Source organism: Schistocerca americana, chromosome 2, assembly GCF_021461395.2.
Source record: "Schistocerca americana isolate TAMUIC-IGC-003095 chromosome 2, iqSchAmer2.1, whole genome shotgun sequence".
Taxonomy (NCBI): Eukaryota; Metazoa; Arthropoda; class Insecta; order Orthoptera; family Acrididae; genus Schistocerca; species Schistocerca americana.
In genome coordinates, this window is record NC_060120.1 from 723,528,486 (window position 1) to 723,552,150 (window position 23,665).

Below are 23,665 nucleotides of genomic sequence, written 5' to 3' on the forward strand. Positions count from 1 at the left end.
CTCAAGATGAATACAGGTAAAAGAAAGGAAATACGAGTGAAGTCTGGTAACATGAAAGTATGGCTGTTTGTAAAGGACCACCAGGAGAGGACCTTCAGATTATTCCTGCAACTGGGTAGTGCAGTGACAGAAGATTGTAGCTACAGAAGATGTGAAGAGACGCATAAAGAAGGCCGATGTTACCTTCATACAGTCATGTCCAATATGGCGAAACAGAAACATCACATACAGAACAACAATTCGGATTTTTAATACGGTTGTGAAGACTATCTTTCAATACGCCAGTGAAAGCTGGAAATTAGGCAAGAAGATAACATCACCGTAGTAGACATCCATAAATAGGTACAGTATTTCAGACACATCTGGTGGGCAGATAAAATAAGTAATGAGGAGCCCTGGAGGTAAACAAACCGAGTATGTATAGAAAAAGAGATACTTGAGAAGAGGTGGAGCTGGAGAGACACGCATTGAGAAAGGCAGACGGAGCAATCGAGAACAAGGCACTGGAATGGAATCACCAATTAACAAGAAAGCGATGCAGGCATAGAGGTTCATGGAAGAGGACTGTAGAAGGGGAAACAAGGAAAGACGGGTAGTCCTGGGTGGAATTTAGGGAAATGAGCAGAAATGGATGCATGGAAAGTTCACCTGTGTGCCCTATGCCTCCATAGTCGCCAAAAGAATTACGAACTCTCAAGCAGAGAGAACTTTTGAGTCAGTTTCATCCCAGCTGTGCACAATATGTCACACACCATACACATACCATTCTGATAAAATATTACATTATGATTAAAATCCCCGAAATACAACTACAAACAACATGCAGCAAAAACTAATAATTTTTACATTTGAGTACAAATACATTCACATGTCATTTTTTCTGGTCCTTACCTCACATTCTAACTATTCATTATTACTTCCAACGTCTTTATGACATACATATTTCTCTACATTCATAGAAATATGTCTGTAATTCACACTTCCTCCACTTCTGGTGTACGGCTTCCACTTTGGCTACCAACTATTTTCCGACATCCTAAACTTTACTAAGAATTTCCTCTCCTGTTTTAGCTCTATTCTCGATTTTATTTTTAATTTCTCTGTATTTACCCTCCAACTGAACGAATATCCCACTAACTGTATTTATCTTATGCCCAAGTTACGAAACTATTACGAAATTCATATCTCATATCCTCGAAGCTACTTTCCACATTCCTAAGCTTTGATATTACATTCTCACAGAGAGATTATATTTCCCCAACTTTACTGTAAAAGCTCTGTCAACTTACTCATAGTTAATGCAAGTTAATTTTCCACTACCAATTGATTCTGTAAATTGTCTTCTTCCTTGCGTATTTCTACTCTGTGTTCACTACCTACTACTTCTGACCCACAATCACTTAAAATGTTGTAGGTTTGTTTGGCCATGGCTGAAGATCAAAACCACAGGTTTACAATACAGCCACTGAAAGTACTTACAGTAAATTTATGCCTAGCTACCTTGACTAGTCTGCATCCATTGCAATGTCAAAACTAATGCTAATGCTGACAACTACTGCTGTCTGCCATAATACGATGCCAGCATCTGCTATGTCTATGAAACGCCAGTGCCAGCGACGTGGTATGACGTTACTGTGTGGACTGCTTCGTGAAGCCACTGCCCACGTGGAGCCGCTACGGCGTGGAGGTACAGCTGAGTGGATACGTCACTGCTGTGAGACGCTATCCACATTGTGTAGACTGCTGTCTGCAGCATCGAAATGATCTCTGCGGCAGTATAAGCCATTGCTTGTGACATGGGCTGCCGTCTGGTGTGTGGGGGACTGCCTGCTTCCACAAGGTCTGCAGCATGCTGCTTGGAAACATTACCTGTCAAAATGAAAGACGTTGTAGCATGACTGCCTGGAGGCGCTGCCTCCTGCCACATGGACTGTCACATGTTGCTTGGAAACGCTACCCATGAAGATGAAAACTTTTGCTTATGATTTCGACTGCTGATTGTTGCCTGGAGATACCTTCTGCTGCTGAGTGAATTGCCACTTGCTGCTCGTAAATGCTACCCACAATGATGTCAGCAATTGCTTGCAAAGTGGATTGCCACCACTTCCGGGAGGCACTGTCTACTGCTGCTTGGGCAGTCACTTGCTATTCGTAATTGCGGCATGCAATGATGCAAGCCATTGCTAGTGAGATGCATAGCTGATTGCTTCCTGGAGGTGCTGTGTGGTGGCGCTGGCTGGTGCTGTGTGGACTGCCATTTGCTGCTTGCAAAAGCTGCCTGTGACGATGCAAGTGACAAAGGAAGCTCTTGCTTCCAATGTGGACTTCTGCCTGGAGCCACTGTCTGCTGCCATGTGGGTTGCGACTTGCTGTTCAGAAACTCTACCTGCAACAACGCAAGCTGTTACTTGTTATACAGATTGCCAACTACTGCCTGTAGGCTGCTGCGTGGACTGGTACCTGCTGCTTGAAAATGCTATCTGCTGTTGCCTGCAACGTGGACTACTGACTGCTTCTTGGAGCACTGTCTGCTGCTGTGTGGACAGCCACTTTGAGCTTAGAAGCACTATCCACCACAGTGGAAGCTGTTGCTTGTGATGTAGACTGCTGACTGCTGACTGTAGGCGCTGGTCTGCTACTGCCCGAACTGCCACTTACTGCTCTGAAATGCTACTCACAACGATGCAAGCTATTGCTTGTGATGTGGACTACCGATTGCTGCTGGGAGGTGCTGCCTGCTGCTGCACTGACTGCCACTTTCTACTTGGAAACGTTACCCATGACGATGAAAGCTGTTACTTGTCACATGGACTGCCCACTACTGCCTGGAGGCGATGTCTGCTGCCACTCGCGGTGCCACTTGCAGCTCGGAAACACTTCCTGTGACAATGCTACCTGTTGATTGCAATGTGGACGCCGACTGCTGCCTGGAGGTGCTGTCTGCAGCAGTATGGACTGCCCTTGCTGCTCGTAAATGCTACCCACGATGACGCAATCCATTACTTGTGACTTGGACTGCTGATTGCCGTCTGGAGGCGTTTCCTGCTGCCAGATGAACTGCCACTTGCTGTTCAGAAACAGTGTCCGCAATGATGCATTCTGTCACTTACAATGTAAACTGCAGATTGCTGCCTGTTGCCATAGTGACTGCTACTTACAGCTTCGAAATACACTCCTGGAAATTGAAATAAGAACACCGTGAATTCATTGTCCCAGGAAGGGGAAACTTTATTGACACATTCCTGGGGTCAGATACATCACATGATCACACTGACAGAACCACAGGCACATAGACACAGGCAACAGAGCATGCACAATGTCGGCACTAGTACAGTGTATATCCACCATTCGCAGCAATGCAGGCTGCTATTCTCCCATGGACACGATCGTAGAGATGCTGGATGTAGTCCTGTGGAACGGCTTGCCATGCCATTTCCACCTGGCGCCTCAGTTGGACCAGCGTTCGTGCTGGACGTGCAGACCGCGTGAGACGACGCTTCATCCAGTCCCAAACATGCTCAATGGGGGACAGATCCGGAGATCTTACTGGGCAGGGTAGTTGACTTACACCTTCTAGAGCACGTTGGGTGGCACGGGATACATGCGGACGTGCATTGTCCTGTTGGAACAGCAAGTTCCCTTGACGGTCTAGGAATGGTAAAACGATGGGTTCGATGACGGTTTTGATGTACCGTGCACTATTCAGTGTCCCCTCGACGATCACCAGTGGTGTACGGCCAGTGTAGGAGATCGCTCCCCACACCATGATGCCGGGTGTTGGCCCTGTGTGCCTCGGTCGTATGCAGTCCTGATTGTGGCGCTCACCTGCACGGCGCCAAACACGCATACGACCATCATTGGCACCAAGGCAGAAGCGACTCTCATCGCTGAAGACGACACGTCTCCATTCGTTCCTCCATTCACGCCTGTCGCGACACCACTGGAGGCGGGCTGCACGATGTTGAGGCGTGAGCGGAAGACGGCCTAACGGTGTGCGGGACCGTAGCCCAGCTTCATGGAGACGGTTGCGAATGGTCCTCGCCGATACCCCAGGAGCAACAGTGTCCGTAATTTGCTGGGAAGTGGCGGTGCGGTCTCCTACGGCACTGCGTAGGATCCTACGGTCTTGGCGTGCATCCGTGCGTCGCTGCGGTCCGGTCCCAGGTCGACGGGCACGTGCACCTTCCGCCGACCACTGGCGACAACATCGATGTACTGTGGAGACCTCACGCCCCACGTGTTGAGCAATTCGGCGGTACGTCCACCCGGCCTCCCGCATGCCCACTATACGCCCTCGCTCAAAGTCCGTCAACTGCACATACGGTTCACGTCCACGCTGTCGCGGCATGCTACCAGTGTTAAAGACTGCGATGGAGCTCCGTATGCCACGGCAAACTGGCTGACACTGACGGCGGCGGTGCACAAATGCTGCGCAGCTAGCGCCATTCGACGGCCAACACCGCGGTTCCTGGTGTGTCCGCTGTGCCGTGCGTGTGATCATTGCTTGTACAGCCCTCTCGCAGTGTCCGGAGCAAGTATGGTGGGTCTGACACACCGGTGTCAATGTGTTCTTTTTTCCATTTCCAGGAGTGTAGTACCCGTGTCAACGCAAGTTGTTGTTTGCGGTGTGGACTGCTGAGTCCTGCCTGTAGTCACTGACTGCTACAGAGTGGGCTGTCACTTGCTGCTCAGAAATGCGATCCGCGAATATGAAAGCTATTTTTAGTGGCCTGAATTGCTGCTTGCTGTCTTGAGTTGCTCTGTTGCCACAAGAACTGTCTCTTGCTATTTGATTTGTAAATGCTCCCCATGCGAATGTAAGCTGTTACTCGCGTTGGGGACTGCTGATTTCTGCCTGGAAGCACTGTCTCTTGCCACGTTTGTTGCCACTAGTTGCTCAGAAACCTTACCTGCGACAAAATAAGGTGTTCCTTGTGACAGATTGCCAACAGGTGCTTGCAGGCCCCGTCTGCTACTGCATGGACTGCCAGCTGCTGCTCTCAGATGCTACCGGCAATGATACATGCTGTTTCTTGCGATATGGACTGCTGATTGGTGACTGGAGGTGCTCTCTGTTGCCACTTGCTAATCTGACATCCTACCAGTCATGATGCTAGCTGTTGCTTGTGATGTGGACTATCGACTTCTGCCACGAAGCTGTCTACTGCCAACTGGACTCACACTTATTGCTCTGAACTACTACCTGTGATGATGAAAGCTGCTGCTTGTCAGATTTTGACGCCCAGCAGCAGCGCCATGGGCAGACACAATGGCCACCTTTGTATATCCGCCTCCAAACCTTAAGAGTATGGCGTGTCCAACACGCCAACGAAATAAAAGCCTCACTGAAAATAGGTACAACACTGTAATTGTGTGTCCATAACGCCAGTGACAAATACCGCGAAAACAAGTGGTGCAACCCTGTAAGGCATGCGCAGAACACAGTCGATATGCATCCAGTAGCTCTTCCTCAACAAGGACACAGTTATAGGTATGGTGTAAAGACAAAACACAGATGAAGATCGAGTCTGTGTTACCACTGACTCGGAAGAATGGTGGCTCCCCCATGTAACGGAAAGTCCGGGAAAGTGAGTTAGACCGACACTTCGCTTTCAGAGTTAACCAATATCGCGCAAGGTCATATGTCCCTTCGTTGCCCCTACAAGTTACACATGTACGTCTTAAAGAATATAAATAAAAACTAAAATACCACGCTTAATGTCAAATATGTACACAACAGAAAGATGTTTTGTAACCCAGTGTATTTTATATTTTTTTTTTTCACGTACAAGACTTATTCCACAAACGACTTGATGTGGTATATGTGGTGAATAGCAATGGATTTCTTGTCCTTCAGTGTAAGCAATTCGTACGTGTTCTGGTGGGCGATACTTTTTACCCTGTAGTGTCCACTGTACACTCAGAAAACTTTTGGCATTTCCGTTTTTGTTTATTCGAAAGCCGAAAATATGTCACGAACATTGTTTTCCCTATACAAAAATACTTTCTCGCGCTTCTTATATTTCAACATATGTAAACGTCTCAGTCCGAGTATTTGTGCGGATTTTCCGTGAGCCGAATCCGCACGGTCCTGGCTTCAATCTCGCCCTCCATTTCTATTTCGGTGATTGGAACTTGGGTTAGGACCACCTATTTTGATTGACTCATCACGCTGTTCATCTGAATCTCTGAGCCTCCAGTTCGTGTCGTCCTGGCCTTTGCCAGTTACTCTGCCGTCTTGAGTTTGTTTCCCATAGTCCTGCCTCCCGGATATTCCATCACGCTCATTCCTCCTGCCATTGTTGCTGTTATTGAGCGGTGCTCCACGAAAGTCGCCATTGTAATGGTTACGCTGCCCTTTCCTTCGATCATGCACTGCTTCTTTTTCAAAAATTAACTACAACTCGCACAGAAGGCTTTTGAATGTTTCAGTGTTCGACCCGTACTTTCCTACAAGCGTTTGCTGCTAGCTGCTTGACACAGTCTTGACGTGCCACTCTTTGACACATCAAGAAATTAATTCTTTTTAATTAAAGCCTCAAAGAACTTAATGGGGCTCTTTTATCCTGACGCCTCCTGATCTGGACACAAAATGATTTCTCGTTTTATGCGGTTTGGCATTGCGTGCGACAAATACGTTCCGAGAAACATGTCGGTGAGTTGTTGGTACGTTCGGCACATATACGGCAACACCACGCATTTTCTCAGCTGTCGTGCTCTCGATGTGCCCGCAGATAAATTCTAATTTTGCTGTCAATGGCCAAGATATTAATAGCGTGTTAGAAAATAGTGACAGCCAAATTTTTGGGTGACGTGAGCCTCCATTTTCCAGGAAATTTTGGAATTTGAGAAGCGATAAAATCAAACTCTGGTCCCTCTTGCACATTTCTATTGGTTCTAGAATCAAACGCCCCGTCTGTTCAACGCGAGCTGACATCTCCTGGTGCAGACTGTGACCACATAGTCCTGCCCCATAATGATACTGGAACTGAGCGTTAGTTGTAGCGATCGGGCTGTAATTTTGCGTCCGTGGGCTCCCTGGGCTGCCGTGCGCGCTTGGTAGCCCACTACCTTGCGCCGAGCCGGTGCGCGGTGGGCCGCCGTCCGGCCAAAATAATTATTATCAAGAGAGACAGAATAACTTCAGAGGCAACGGTCCAGCGCGCAGTTACGATTCGGGGAGAAATTCTCCACCACGTGACCGACAAGAAAGAAACTATGGAATCTACCGACATGACGACAGACGATATGATCGTAACGACAGACCTGAATTGCATCAGAATTGGCGGGATTCAAACAGGGCAGGGCCCTCTTGGCAAGGTGAATTTGTAGAAGGTAGGTCTCCCTATCCCAATAACGATGCACGCCAACAAAGAGATAGCAGACAATGACTCTCACCGCAGGCAGCCACGTGCGCCGGCTGGCTCAGAGAAAAATAACATAGACGCTAACCTTGAGAAAAATTTGAGCATTCTTTACCGATGTACCATATACCACATGATAATTCCGTTGAAGCTGGAGCTCTGCATAGTAGGAAGAGTATAGATTTACTCCATATTTCACATGTAAAACCCTTTATTGAAAGATAGTCTGCTTTTTAACTTTGTCTTTGCCATATAACTTTTCACTTTACATTACTAGTATGCTTTGTCAGACTTAGAATCTGTTAACATGCAACAATGTTTGAAGTTAACTATCCAGCCTAGAACCTAGGGAACATTTTTAAACATTTACTAATGCATTGTTATAGTGAACAGACGACACAGTGTTGTTATTTGTACATTCTTGCTTGTTAGTTGCACGATTACGTAACGACTATCAGGCTTACATACTTAGAACATATACTGGCACTGCTAATGAGATTTTAATGCAACATTTTGGTTTACTTGAAAATACATTCTGGATTTAAAGTACTTTCTGTGAGATACCAGATGACACAGTGGTTAGTTTATGTGACAGCTACACGATTTTATCACGACGCTACTAATGAGTGACCATTTACAATGTTGCTTTTGCAGTGTTTCTGTTTTATATCTGCACAGTTTTTCTGAATTCTTCTGGAAAGTAAAACATGTTTTAGTGGTAACTTTCGTGGTATAGCTACAATGAGACAGCCTTTTTCGTAGCACAATACGTTACATTATAGTGCTTTCTTGATGACGGTAAGGTACGTAATAACTACAATATCTATACGCAAAGCATTTCACTTTCTTTTATGATGAGGTAAATACATTGTTTCTTCTCTATCAAAATCTTTCTTTTGCTAACTGTGCCTATCAGTAGTTAGAGCCTTCAGTAGTTTGAATCTTTTATTTAGCTGGCAGTAGTGGCGCTCGCTGTATTGCAGTAGTTCGAGTAACAAAGATTTTTGTGAGGTAAGTGATTTGGGAAACGTATAGGTTAATGTTAGTCAGGGCCATTCTTTTGTAGGGATTTTTGAAAGTCAGATTGCGTTGCGCTAAAAATATTGTGTGTCAGTTTAGTGTTGATCAGAATAGGTAAAGAATGAAATGTCTGGGTACGTTCAGTTTTGCTCAGCTGTTTGAAAATCAAATAATGTAAGAGATTTATCAGCACTGTAATTCATTAATTTTTCTAAGGGGATGTTTCAGCAGGAGTGAACTACTGTCATATGGGGTTTGCGGTGTTATACGTATTTGCTGTTGTTGATTTTCCGTGAATAAATGTTCACTCGTTGCGGGGCGCGACTGTTGTCGAACGCATCTCAGATAAATAGACTGCACACGATGGAGCAGGACCAGGGTAGTAACAGGGTTGAGCGAGATGAAGAAATGTGTTTCCCTACGGGACGGGAGGTGTGGACCACAGACGATAGACGCGAGTCGGAGGCAGACCGAGACCAGGAGGATATGAGCGGTGAAATCAGTGAGAAAGAAGGGGAGGTAGAAGTGAATAGGCATGTGGAGGCTCTTGCTTATATAAATGAGACCACAGATGAGAACATATTGACCAAAGTTCGGCCACGACAGTATAACAGTGCTCAAGTATCTAGAGTAACATCACCAATTGGTGAAGATGGGCCTAGGATTTAATATTAAAGATTTTGGGGGTGGTAAAGGACATAAAGCAGAACCTCGAAAAGAGAATGGATTAAGTAGAGAACGCAGTCAAGTTTGAAACAGCGATGGTCGGTAAGACGAGTGTCGAGGCGAAGATAAGTGCCGACGAAGCCAAGAAGAATGCAGAGTTAGCAAGGGTAGAAGCTACTGGAACAAATAACCGTGCAAGAATCGCTTGGTGAATTTGACACGACAATACAATAGGAATTGATGTAATAAATGCCCAGGGGAAGAAAGCACTTGCGAGTACGACGCAAAGAATGGAAAGCATTGAAGAACGCTTTGCGGGTACCACCCAAAGATGCGAAAGCGTAGAAGAACGTGTAGCACGCCTGGAACGCCAAGTACACATTGGTACATGGCGTCCAGATGCGACGACTGGCGGTCATGGAAGTGTGGCGCCGGACGGCGGCCCACCGTGCACCGGCTCGGCGCAAGGTAGTGGGCTACCATGCGCGCACGGCAGCCCAGGGAGCGCACGGACGCAAAATTACAGCCCGATCGCAACAACTAACGCTCAGTTCCAGTATCATTATGGAGCAGGACTATGTGATCACAGTCTGCACCAGGAGATGTCAGCTCGCGTCGAACAGACGGGGGCGTTTGATTCTAGAACCAATAGAAATGTGCAAGAGGGACCAGAGTTTGATTTTATCGCTTCTCAAATTCCAAAATTTCCTGGAAAATGGAGGCTCACGTCACCCAAAAATTTGGCTGTCACTATTTTCTAACACGCTATTACTATCTTGGCCATTGACAGCAAAATTAGAATTTATCTGCGGGCACATCGAGAGCACGACAGCTGAGAAAATGCGTGATGTTGCCGTATACACTCCTGGAAATGGAAAAAAGAACACATTGACACCGGTGTGTCAGACCCACCATACTTGCTCCGGACACTGCGAGAGGGCTGTACAAGCAATGATCACACGCACGGCACAGCGGACACACCAGGAACCGCGGTGTTGGCCGTCGAATGGCGCTAGCTGCGCAGCATTTGTGCACCGCCGCCGTCAGTGTCAGCCAGTTTGCCGTGGCATACGGAGCTCCATCGCAGTCTTTAACACTGGTAGCATGCCGCGACAGCGTGGACGTGAACCGTATGTGCAGTTGACGGACTTTGAGCGAGGGCGTATAGTGGGCATGCGGGAGGCCGGGTGGACGTACCGCCGAATTGCTCAACACGTGGGGCGTGAGGTCTCCACAGTACATCGATGTTGTCGCCAGTGGTCGGCGGAAGGTGCACGTGCCCGTCGACCTGGGACCGGACCGCAGCGACGCACGGATGCACGCCAAGACCGTAGGATCCTACGCAGTGCCATAGGGGACTGCACCGCCACTTCCCAGCAAATTAGGGACACTATTGCTCCTGGGGTATCGGCGAGGACCATTCGCAACCGTGTCCATGAAGCTGGGCTACGGTCCCGCACACCGTTAGGCCGTCTTCCGCTCACGCCCCAACATCGTGCAGCCCGCCTCCAGTGGTGTCGCGACAGGCGTGAATAGAGGGACGAATGGAGACGTGTCGTCTTCAGCGATGAGAGTCGCTTCTGCCTTGGTGCCAATGATGGTGGTATGCGTGTTTGGCGCCGTGCAGGTGCGCGCCACAATCAGGACTGCATACGACCGAGGCACACAGGGCCAACACCCGGCATCATGGTGTGGGGAGCGATCTCCTACACTGGCCGTACACCACTTGTGATCGTCGAGGGAACACTGAATAGTGCACGGTACATCAAAACCGTCATCGAACCCATCGTTTTACCATTCCTAGACCGGCAAGGGAACTTGCTGTTCCAACAGGACAATGCACGTCCGCATGTATCCCGTGCCACCCAACGTGCTCTAGAAGGTGTAAGTCAACTACCCCGGCCAGCAAGATCTCCGGATCTGTCCCCCATTGAGCATGTTTGGGACTGGATGAAGCGTCGTCTCACGCGGTCTGCACGTCCAGCACGAACGCTGGTCCAACTGAGGCGCCAGGTGGAAATGGCATGGCAAGCCGTTCCACAGGACTACATCCAGCATCTCTACGATCGTCTCCATGGGAGAATAGCAGCCTGCATTGCTGCGAAAGTTGGATATGCACTGTACTAGTGCCGACATTGTGCATGCTCTGTTGCCTGTGTCTACGTGCCTGTGGTTCTGTCAGTGTGATCATGTGATGTATCTGACCCCAGGAATGCGTCAATAAAGTTTCCCCTTCCTGGGACAATGAATTCACGGTGTCCTTATTTCAATTTCCAGGAGTGTATGTGCCGAACGTACCAAGAACTCACCGACGTGTTTCTCGGAACGTATTGGTCGCGCGCAATGCCAAACCGCATGAAACAAGAAATCATTTTGTGTCCAGATCTGGAGGCGTCAGGATAAAAGAGCCCCACGAAGTTCATTAAGGCTTTAATTAAAAAGAATGTAAGAGATTTATCAGCACAGTAATTCATTAATTTTTCTAAGGGGATATTTCACTACTACTAAAAAAAGAATTTAACCCACAAATGTCAATGAGACAACCCCTCCACAATAATTTCAACGCCGAAGCAACGCTGTCAGTTTCAACGGAATGTGATGTTGTACGGAACTCACACACATCAACCACAACACACAAAACAAAACAACATGAAATTACTAATGCGTGAACAAAGTGAATGGCTATTACATGCGCGCCGCAAAATATTTGTACCGCGGAATCTAATTACAGAAATGAAAATTAATTATGATGTTTTTCTTTAATCAGAAAAGTTATCGATCAAGTCCTGACAGCGTCTCAGCTGTCACAGGAAAGAACCGAGGCAAGGGTCGCCACACTGTGCAAGCTGCCGGGGTGGAGATGAGTTTGTTCCCCTTTAATTCCCTCGAATCTTGCATGAGAACGAGACATGCACTCGAACCCCTCCTTACCTACCACCTAATTAATCATGCGCACAACGGTAACGAAAGGAAAATAAGGATTGCACGTTCACAATAATTTAATAAAAATCGTAATGTACTCGGAGAAAAAAAGAAGAACTTTATCATAATAAACAAGAGGAAATTGGATTTGCATATTTCTACGAAACGATATGAGGATTAAATATTGCGATGAGATTTATTATATATCAGAACATAAAGTCACATGATTATCGACACAAACAGTAGGTTGAAGGATAGGATATAGTGAACTCGGCTCGGGAACAAGGGGTTCCTACTCTCTGTGATGCAATAGATTGACGATAGTGACTGGAAGTCCTAATGAATCAAATTCTCCCGAGTATATTGCAGTATCGCAATTAGTAGTGAGAGCTCAATGGGATCACATGAAGAAACAAGCAAGGTGGACTTGTAGCAAAGCAAGAGCGCGTGCTGCTGAGGGATTCAGTATAAAAATGATAGGTCCTACAATGCGAAGCCGCAAAATCTGTACCAGAACTGAAATTTGCAGCACGTCGTCGGTAGGCAGCGTTCTGATGATGTAGGCGCCGACTTCTGCTGTGCAGCAACCCTGTTTCAACCCCTTGCCTCCAAGGCTGTCCGAGAATTCTAAGTTCTGGCGAAAAAGTGCGATTAAGTCCCAAGACCGTCTGACTCCAACAAAGATCAGATCTCGAATCCCTGTGCATGCACAACGCAAGAGCGAAGCCAACATTGCTCAACTTCCTACTATCCACGGAAACCGCGAATCAGCATTCGGTGCTGATTCCAAAATTCCCCCACACTGTCTCAGAACATCGTTTGCACCAATAGCTACCGTTCCCTCCAATTTCAAGCAGGGCTTTATGATGTCAACTAGCTTCAGTTTAAGTTGACCAATCATGCTTCTACTATTCAGCTGAGGGCACTGAATGCGCCGTTTGACTGGCTACGAAAACATGCCTAGACAACCGGCCATCCAGTGTCAGACAGTCGCGCCCTACAGATCACGGACCATAAGTATTCTCAGAATCATGAGGACAATGCAGTCGGTCGGTGCCAGCAGTCTTTGTTCCAGACGTGCAGGAATGGTAAACACACAAACTGCGGCGACATTCAGACGTCTCGCAGGTCGTTTCGCCCTGCATACATTAGGCGAAACTCGACCGACGTCAGTCGTTCCGCCAGGCGCTTAAGCCCATTGATGTACTACCGTCTCAGTATTTGCAGAAGTGCAGCCCCCAACCAGAAAGGTAGTGTGCCGTGTCCACCGGTGTTCACCTCGCACAGGTCACACACGGAAGTAACCCAAATAGGAATCCAAGTAGGAATCAAGTGAAAAGTTAAAAAAATGGCTCTGAGCACTATGGGACTTAACATCTATGGTCATCAGTCGCCTAGAACTTAGAACTACTTAAACCTAACTAACCTAAGGACAGCACACAACACCCAGCCATCACGAGGCAGAGAATATCCCTGAACCCGCCGGGAATCGAACCCGGTAACCCGGGCGTGGGAAAGTGAAAAGTATTTTGAGCTCTCAGTACAAATGCTCTCATTACAATAATCTTATTCGGCCTGTTACCACCGTGCAACGGCATAAAATTTTAATAAAATTGACGAAAATGAGAGGTGACATGCAAAAGAGGGCATGGAACCTCTCAAGATGGACTGCTAACAGCTGTCTGGATACGCTGTCTGCTGCCATGTTGAATCCCTGCTCCTTAGATATGCCAATTGCAAAGATGCAAGCTGTTACTTGTCACGTGGACCGCCGAGTGTTTCCTGGAGGTGGTCTCTTCTACCACGTGGAATGCCACCAGCTGCACGGAATTTCTACCTACGTATAACGATGTTAGCTTTTGCTTGTGATATGGACTGCTGACTGGGTACCTGGGAGGCGCTGTCTGCTGCTGTGTGGACTTCCGCGAGCTATTCAGAACTCCTACCGTCTATGAAGCAAGATTTTGGTTGCAACGTGAACTGCGAACTCTACTTGGACCCACTGCCTTCTGTCACATGGACTGCTGTGATGACACACCGAGCAGTCGCCATCTGTTGTTGCTGCTACTCTGCACGTCATGTGCTGCTGCTGCTGGCATATTATATAAAGCGATTGTGTTGTACTAAGGTTTACGAATTGTTATTGGGACACTCAGTCGCAAAACAAGTCACACATTAAATAGTAAGTGGAGTCCAATTCCAGAAGAACCAAACCAATTATGACGTTATAAGAACATTTCCCGTGTGGGGTTGCTAGTCCCCCATCGGGCGCCTCCCCAGGTGGCGGATAGGGGAAAGCCTCCCAGATATGGGTGGCACCGGGGAAATGAAATACCCGGGGTGGACCAAAACTAGCAGTGTGGTGGCGTCTGTACTCTAGTGGAGCGGCCTACCAAAGGTGTCTGTACCCCATGTCAGGGGCGGCCTGGAAATTATATCGCCAATCCGTTCTGAAGCAAGCGTGGCGATTATGCTTCTCACCTTCGAGTTATGTTGTGTGACATTAATGTTAAATTTTCCGGAGTAATAGCCCCACAGTCGGATCTCCGGGTGGGAGCAACTTTGATGTCCCAAACACCAAGTGATGCTGAGAAGAAGATACAGACTCTTCACGTCTGTACATATAACTGTCGCTCTCTAATAGGCAACGACAGACTAGAAGAGATCGAGAAAGAGCTTACAAAAATCAACTGGAGCATTGTTGGTTTAAGCGAAGTTCGCCGAAAAGGGGAAGACTGTCTCCGTTTGCGCTCTGGCAACTTGTTTTACTTTTGTGGCGATCCAGAAGGAAAACTCAATGGAGTTGGGTTCTTAATCAACAAGAATATTGCTGATAGAGTATCTGTCTTAGAAGGAACTTCCAGCAGGACAGCTCGAATGGTCCTGAAGGTGTCGAATAGGTATAAAATACAGATTGTTCAGGTGTACGCTCCCACCTCAAGTCACCCTGACGAAGAAATTGAATCCTTTTACGAAAGTCTGGATAACACCTGTAAAAAAGGTAGCGATTGTCACTTCCAGATGGTCATTGGAGATTTCAATGCAAAAGTTGGCACCAAGAAACAAGGCGACACAGTGGTGGGCAACTATGGGATTGACGACCGAAACGATAGAGGTGAGAGATTAGTCCAGTTCGCTGAGTACACCAGTATGTCCATCATGAATACGTTCTTTAAGAAGCACCCTGACCGAAAATGGACTTGGAGAAGCCCAAATTTCAGTGTCAAAAATGAGATAGACTTTATTCTGACAAATATTCCGCAGATTGTAAAAGACGTATCAGTGCTAAATCAGTTCAACACTGGCAGTGATCACCGTCTTGTGAGAGCAAGGGTCGAACTCAATGTAAGAAATGAAAGGAGTAAACTTATGAAAGGGAAGAGAAGGGTAATCAACATCAAAAACCTGGAAGAACATTCCTCGAAATTCCAAGAAGTCCTCCAAAGCAAGTTCCACGTAACTAAAGATTGTGATTTGGCGGAAATGATTGTTTCAAGTGCTCAAGAAGTCGGTGGCCTATGCCAAAAAAATAAACAACCAAAGAAATTCAGTGCCAAAACTGAAACCCTTTTACAACAGAGGAGAGAAATGAAAATCCAAACCGATCGTGACATGGTGGCGTATTCCGAACTATGTAAGGCAGTGCGAAGAGAAATGAAAACTGACATACAGAAATTCACTGAAGACACCTTACGAGCAAGCTTGGAGAACAAGACAAGTTTAAAGTCAGCGAAACGCAAACTCACAATAGGTAAAAAGCAGATTATCGCACTCGATGGAAATGACAGTCGAATCACTGAAAAGGAGGCGGTTTTGAAGTTCATCAGAGACTTTTATAGCAATTTGTATAGCAACCCAGGGGAAAATTTGAGTGTATCTAATTTAAATGATATATCTAGTGTTCCAGATATACTCCCATCGGAAGTCAAGTGTGCTCTAGATAGCATGAAGAAGGGAACAGTGCCAGGTGATGATGAGCTCAGCGTTGACATCCTCAAACTGGCAGGAGAGGTAACAATAAATCACTTGGCAAAAGTATTTACTTCCTGCCTGCACTATGCTTCAATCCCACTATCGTGGAACAAGGCTAAGATTATTTTGATACACAAGAAAGGAAGTATTCACAATATTAAAAACTACCGTCCTATCAGCTTGCTCTCAATTTTGTACAAAATTTTTACAAAGATCTTGTTAAACCGAATTAGTTCCACCCTAGACTCAGCCCAACCTATAGAACAAGCTGGATTCCGAAGCAATTTTAGCACTATTGACCACATTCTGACCGTTAGTGAAGTGATAAGCAGAGCGAATGAATACCAACTGCCTCTCTGCATTGCCTTTGTTGACTTTGAAAAGGCATTTGACTCCGTTAGCCATGTAGCTGTCCTCCAAGCTTTGAGTGAGCAAGGAGTGGGAGCAGCATACATTGAAGTGCTCAGGAAAATCTATGAGAATTCTTCAGCTTATGTTAACATCGGCGAATCAACTCAAGAATTCCGCATCATGAGGGGTGTCAAGCAAGGCGATCCCATCTCCCCAAAACTGTTCTCTGCTGTATTGGAAATGGCTATGTCAAAGCTGAGCTGGGAAGGTAAGGGAATTAGAATTAATGGAAGAAGGCTTACCAACTTGAGATTTGCTGATGATATTGCCTTACTGGCCAAAGACTTCGCAGAGCTCCAAAACTTAGTTACAGATCTTGCATCGGAATGTCAGCTGGTTGGCTTGAACATGAACCTTTCCAAAACAAAAGTAATATCCAACAAATGGGTCCCAGCTGGAGATGTGAAAGTCAAGGACAGTCTACTAGAAGAGGTCAGTGAATATGTCTACCTTGGCCAGATTATAAATATGAAGGGAGACATAAGACCAGAAATCTATCGACGCATCAAGCTTGGCTGGCAAGCATTTGGGAAGAATTCAAAAGTATTCAGATCAAAAATGCCAGTAAATCTGAAGAAAGCAGTATTTGATCAATGCATTCTTCCTGTGATGACGTACGGATGCGAGACATGGACACTGAACTCATTCACAAAAGGGAAACTTAGGACAGCACAGAGAGCCATGGAGAGATCAATGCTGGGCTATACAAGAAAGGACAGGAAAAGGGCAGATGACATCCGGTCTGTGACGAAGGTTAATGACATCTTAGAGAGAGTAGGTTCCTTGAAATGGCAGTGGGCTGGCCACGTCGCAAGAAGAAAAGACAACAGATGGACGAAGTTAGTACTGGAGTGGAGTCCGAGAGAGCACCGGAGGCCTAGAGGAAGACCACCAGACAGATGGGACAAAGACATCAAGAAGATCGCTGGTAACACCTGGCAGAGAACTGCCCAAGACCGTCCCACTTGGAGAAGACTGCTGAAAGCCTACCTGAATCCACGACTCGAAGAGGCCACATCATCTAATGATTGAATTGGCTGATGATGATGATGATGATGATGATGAAGAACATTTATTAAAACTAGATGTACTCATCATCATGGATTATTTTAATATAAGACGATATCTTTGTTCAAATGTTTAGCCATTACAAGACGTAACAACTTTATGTGGCCAATGCATGACCTAAAATTTTTGTACGGTTCTCTGAAGTCAGTAGGCAGTAACCATGTACCTTCACTTTTAAGCCCAAGTCCATACAGTGTTAGCATATCTATAATCTTCTGTTAGCATAGACAAAATTAGTGAAATAAAATGTATAATAAAGTAATTGAAAGAACGGTAAATATTTTGTAATCCCATAATATAATAATGTTGTGAGTTTTAGTCAGGGATAAATTTTCCGCTTATCCTAACCTTTCTAATATGAACCTTTCCATACCAGTTCCATATTCGTGCGATATCAATCTCAGTTACAGTTTGTCGACATTGTGAGAATAGGTATCGCACTTTCTGGATGGTACCTGCTTTCTATTTGATTGGCCAGTGACCTAGATGTGTAGTAGCATCAACAAGTTGCTTTCCATCTCGGAAACGTTTGCACGAATCTCAAAAACACATTTAATGCTTAAAGTTTCAGATCAGCGTAGTTGCGCCTACATTAGATGAGCCTCTGGCATTGTTTCTTTCAGTTTGTCACAAAACTTTATGTTTGTATTTCGTTCCACTATGCTGTCGCACGAGTCCTCATAGCACGTTCAGTTGGTCAAAGCAGACAAATGTTTCAGACTTTTTTATTCGATTTTTCGTGGTACTTCTCGAAAGCCCACCCCACACCCATGTGCATGTTTATGCACTTCTCCTTAACAAGTTGCCATTTACGTATCACTAGTTGTACTTCGTATCAATAAAGCTTTCATTAACTTGGATTATGCTGTGTGGTACTTTCTTTCAAGCCTTGTCTTGTTATAACCGTTAGAAAAAGTATCATTGTGCAGTTGACTTTCCATTCAGTTGCAAGGTTGCAACCCTCACTGCCAGCACTTCACTCTTCTTCAGAAAACATCAGTTGTCCATAACTTCAGGCGTCGTGCCGCTTTGTGTACTCCACATCTAGTCCTCTGTGTCGCATGTTGGTGCACTCGCTTGAAGGAGCACTTATTCGCCAGACATTCGCAAAAAAATGCCTTAGCATGAAGCGCCAAAACGAAAGAAGCAGAGCGTTCTTACGGGTTACCCTCTTCACTTTGCTCATGTTTTGGAAATAGAACACGAATAGGCTCCAGCGACGCCTGCTTGTAGCCATCGGTGGACAGAAGGAAGGCTCAGCGCTGAATAAGGCGACTTTCATTCATCAGCACTTTGTGTGCGGAGTCAGGAGGACCTAAAATGAAACCCTTGTGCCTGGACTTTCCGCCAGAGCTGTAGCTAACGAGCTTCCTACACTCCTCACTCGTCATGACAGCGCAAGCAGCTTCACAAATTTTCCGCTTTTATGTCCACTGCTCTCAGCTCTGAACATCTGCTGCTTTTGAACACACGCGAATTATAAGACGAATAGAAATTAAACAACGAATACACGTGAAAATTTTTATTTAGTTCAGATCGGAGAGAAGAGGCTTGATGCAACATATTACGTGTACACTGCTATAGTACTTGTGATCTCTTTTTCCTAGCCCTTCAGAGTATCTATATCTCCATGAAAGACTGTGGTAGTAAATAGCGCATTAGGGTTAGCCTATCACGCCATTGTAGGCTCAACAGCATGCACCCTTTAATTGTTCTTATCCTGGTTCTCTGCTTGCTAGATTAAAACTATTTCTCAGAAGCACTCCTTTAAAACAAGTTTATTTATATCTTTGTGCTCCAAGACATCTCTTCCTCATTTAAGTGAGTGCAGTTTGTCTAACAGTTTTCTAGTGAATAAAACTTATAGAGGGTCTGTAAAATATACGACTATTGGTACCACAGCCTCTTCATCGGTTTCCAAGCTTTTACCAGCAACGAACTGTGTGAACAAGCTAAAATTAGGTGCAAAATCTAGTGAATGTGATGGAAATTTCAACAATCTGTAGTTAAACCCAATTTCGCAAGCCGGCCGAAGTGGCCGTGCGGTTAAAGGCGCTGCAGTCTGGAACCGCAAGACCGCTACGGTCGCAGGTTCGAATCCTGCCTCGGGCATGGATGTTTGTGATGTCCTTAGGTTAGTTAGGTTTAACTAGTTCTAAGTTCTAGGGGACTAATGACCTCAGCAGTTGAGTCCCATAGGCTCAGAGCCATTTGAACCATTTGAACCAATTTCGCAGAGCCAGAGCACCTCTGCTAGCAAACGCTTTGTCCTTAGGAAATACAGTTTTCCTTTCGTAGACCACACCTCATGTGACACTTGATTTCATAGATTTTGTCCATTATACGACGAGAGGATTCACCAGATATTTTTACAAGATAATTAATAATAAGAATTAATTTTTCTTCTCAGAAAACACTGGCCATAACCTCTTCAGGTACATATTGTGCGTATGTATGCTTGTGATACATTATTTTGCGGCAGTAAGTACTGGGCTCCTGCTCACCCACATTCATAAATCAGTGCGCAACGGTGATTCTTTCGAGAAAAGTCCAAACATTTCTAAAAAAATCTGTTTTCCAACTTTCTTTTGGTCAGTGTTTATAATATGTGACACCCCCCTCCTACAAAATTTACCGGTACGCTTTCTTTCTATAACCATATGCCACGAGCCATTTCGTAAACCAGTAATCTCGAATCGTCCAGACTGTGCATTACTTACGTCTGTGGATGTAGTTATGAGACATCTCTCACACAGATCATATTCTAGAGAAGTAGATTTACATGAAAGATGTTTGGAAAGGAAAGATCCACAGCCCGGCTACTTTGCTGATTGCAAGGAAAAGCGCTTGAGAACGGGTCTGCGACTCTGATATAAGTCGCACAGAAATGGGAAACAAGGTCTCGTTTGAAACTAGTTTTACACATTTTAAATGTTGAAGACGAATAAGGACACTTATAAACAACCACCAACTTTTGAAAAATTTGATGTGCGGTGAGTCGACTGAATCAAAGAATTTTCAGTCGGCCGATGTGGCCGAGCGGTTCTAGGCGCTTCAATCTGGAACAGCGTGACCGCTACGGTCGCAGGTTCGAATCCTGCCTCGGGCATGTATGTATGTGATGTCCTTAGGTTAGTTAGGTTTAAGTAGTTCTAAGTTCTAGGAGACCGATGACCTCAGATGTTAAGTCCCTTAGCGCTCAGAGCCATTTGAATCATTTGTACCAAAGAATTTTATGACACCACAATATTCTCAATTAACAACTTAAATAAGCACAAAGAATAAGAACACGTAATAATTTTTTTAAAAAAAGAACTAAAAACATACTTCTAAGTATATCGAGTTGTCACATTACTTATCATTGAGCCGTGGCGCGACTCTCGGGCGCAAGACGCTATCGATTACTGCTCTGGTTGAGGTTGTCACTATGTGCGATCGCGAGCGCCTCCTGTCGGAACGGGTCCTAACGAGGGAGTGACTGCGAGTACGGGAGTCTGGGGCGGACAGCAGGGGAGAACGGACATTGCGGCCGCACTCTGAGGCGACGAGAGAAGAGTTGTTGTGCACGGCCGAGAAGAGAGCGTTGAGCAAGGCGGCAGTCTGCATCGCTTTCTGGGAGACAGAGTTGCGGCAGTCCAGCGAGCAGACACCAGCTCCAGGAGCAGTGCTCCGGTTTGTGGACGTGACGTGGGTCGTATTTTTTCGCAGTATAGTTTGCTTGGTACGCATCTGATGCTCCCTTTATGCCCACGTGTGTTGTTCTGTCCGTATGTGCATTGAAAAGGTTACGCTCCAGCTGGAACAGTGGCTTGTGCTTTACGTTCATGCACCCCGTCTCATTTGTTTTGCTGCAGGCAGCTGTAATTTCAGAGATTTTTTTTCGTCGCGATTGTCTTAGCCCGGTGGTGCCTAGAATCCGAGAACAAGACGGCTAACGTGTCCCCTGTTGTTTTGGAGTCCTGTTTGGGCAACCTAGTTATCACGCACACAAATGTATTGTTGCCGAGTGAGGTTAGTCCTAATCTTGTGGAACTGAGCTTCCAGTGACGGCTCGTCTGCAAATTAATTAATTTAACCATTGTGGTGTGTTGTTTTTTTTTTTTGCTTTCAATGGTGAATTTCTTGTCATTCATTTGTGTATGTTTCGCCGTTAATAATAACTGTGAGTGAGATAGCAAGGTCTTGAAGGGCTTGCGTATCGTGACTGTATTTTTGGCAACTGTTTAATTTGGTTCAAATGGTTCAAATGGCTCTGAGCACTATGCGACTCAACTGCTGAGGTCATCAGTCGCCTAGAACTTAGAACTAATTAAACCTAACTAACCTAAGGACAGCACACAACACCCAGCCATCACGAGGCAGAGAAAATCCCTGACCCCGCCGGGAATCGAACCCGGGAACCCGGGCGTGGGAAGCGAGAACGCTACCGCACGACCACGAGATTCGGGCTGTTTAATTTGATTTCTTGTTTATCGGTCTGGTGAAAACTTATGCCAATTTTACTAATTTCCGCCTGTGGTTCGGAAGTTGGTTTGAAGGTACACCCGTTGGTAAATCTTTACTGTACCTAACTGTTAACTGATCTTGCGTTGAACTAATGCCATTATTAAATCGTTTCTTGTGTGCTGTAAATTGTATTACCATAGACAAGGAGACAGGGCACATTCCGTGGTCGAGGGGTAGGCACGGTTGCTGCTTTGCGCGTGGCGTCTTGTCGCTCGCTATCATTTTCCACGTTAGTACGGGCGGCGTTAGATTTGTTTGCTCGCGGTTGTATGGCCGCTAGTCAGCTGTGCCTGCTCCTGCTTCAGGGTGTGCCGTGTTTCGTAAGGCGTATGCCGACTTTCAGTCGCTGTTGCTCCTGTGTTGCTGTCGGTCGCTTACCGAAACGTTAGTCTATTTTAGCACGGTGGCCACTGGGCCGTGACGATGTCGGTTGATGACCAGCGTTGGGGCGGTCGTCCGCTCTGAGTGGCTTCAGTCGATTGGACTTGGCAGTTACTTTCTGGTTAAACAGATCAAACTTGTTTATTTGCTGTAAATTCCTAAGTAGTTTGTGAGAAAAGTTGTAACTCAGCTTTTCACGATTTTACACAATTCAAGCATTTTGGTAAGGCATTTTCCTAACTGTTTTATTTAAATGAGAATTCTTTATTGGGTTTATTCACCTGTTGAAGCATAACATAAAATTTGTAATTTAGCTTTCTTGAGTTTACTTAATTGAAGCAGTCCTTTATCTAGGTTTTATTGATTGGTAATTCTTTATTGGGGTTATCCACTGGTTGAAGGTTAACATATGTTTGTAACAAAGTTTATGTCCTTGCTTAATTGAGATTTGTTAAGAGCCTTTATTGCTGGAAGATCATTAAAGCTAGGGTGCCTGTAATTGTGAATACTGTCGTCTGTCTGTGTTGTGGGCTACCCTACCACTTCCACAGTCAAGCTGCCCTATTTACCAGTACAATCACGTCATGCAACGTGGAGCAAAATAAAGATTATGAAAATTTAAAGAAATCCATTGATATCAAGGCCATGAATGTGACGGGTCGTGCAGTTTCCACACTGGCGTGTTACACAGTTCATGATTTCCGGACACGGAAGATCCGAGTTCAACAGTCGACCCAGAGTCTTGGCTCGGACTTTCAGGAGCTCGCGGAAGAGAGAGCGAGCGGGTCGCTTTATGTGGCACTAGCGTGACACGGCACGACGCCAGTAGAATTCTTAAAGCTTGCGGATCCGCTCGGCAGATGGGACCACCGCAGGGAGGCGGCAGTACTCGGGGGCCGCAGGTGGCAGGCGGCAGGGATCCGCGGAAAACCGCGCGCGTGACCCGCATGGCATACGGACAGCCGCTTGCTGCATGCATGCGGCCGAGCCGGTGACATCACCAGCGAGCACGAGCGCACAATCCGGTAATCTTCTTCACTGACAAGCGCGTTTCTACGGAGAGCCGGGCCGGCTGACACTGTGGGCATACGGCACATGCAGCCGGCGTACATTGGAGGCAGGCATTTATCAGACGGCAGGAGATATCCGCGTCACGTTTTGTAGTTAAGCATAAGAGGCCACTAAGGATCCTACTGACAGCAGCTTGTAATGTGATTCACATGGGGAGCTGGCTTTCTTTGGTTTGAAGGCATTAGCCGCTAGTTAATTCATTAATTAAAATACACAAGATGGCGTCTAACGAGAAGCAGCCGCTACTGTGTTGTTTCAACGTGGCTGCTTCGTTGAGAGTTTCA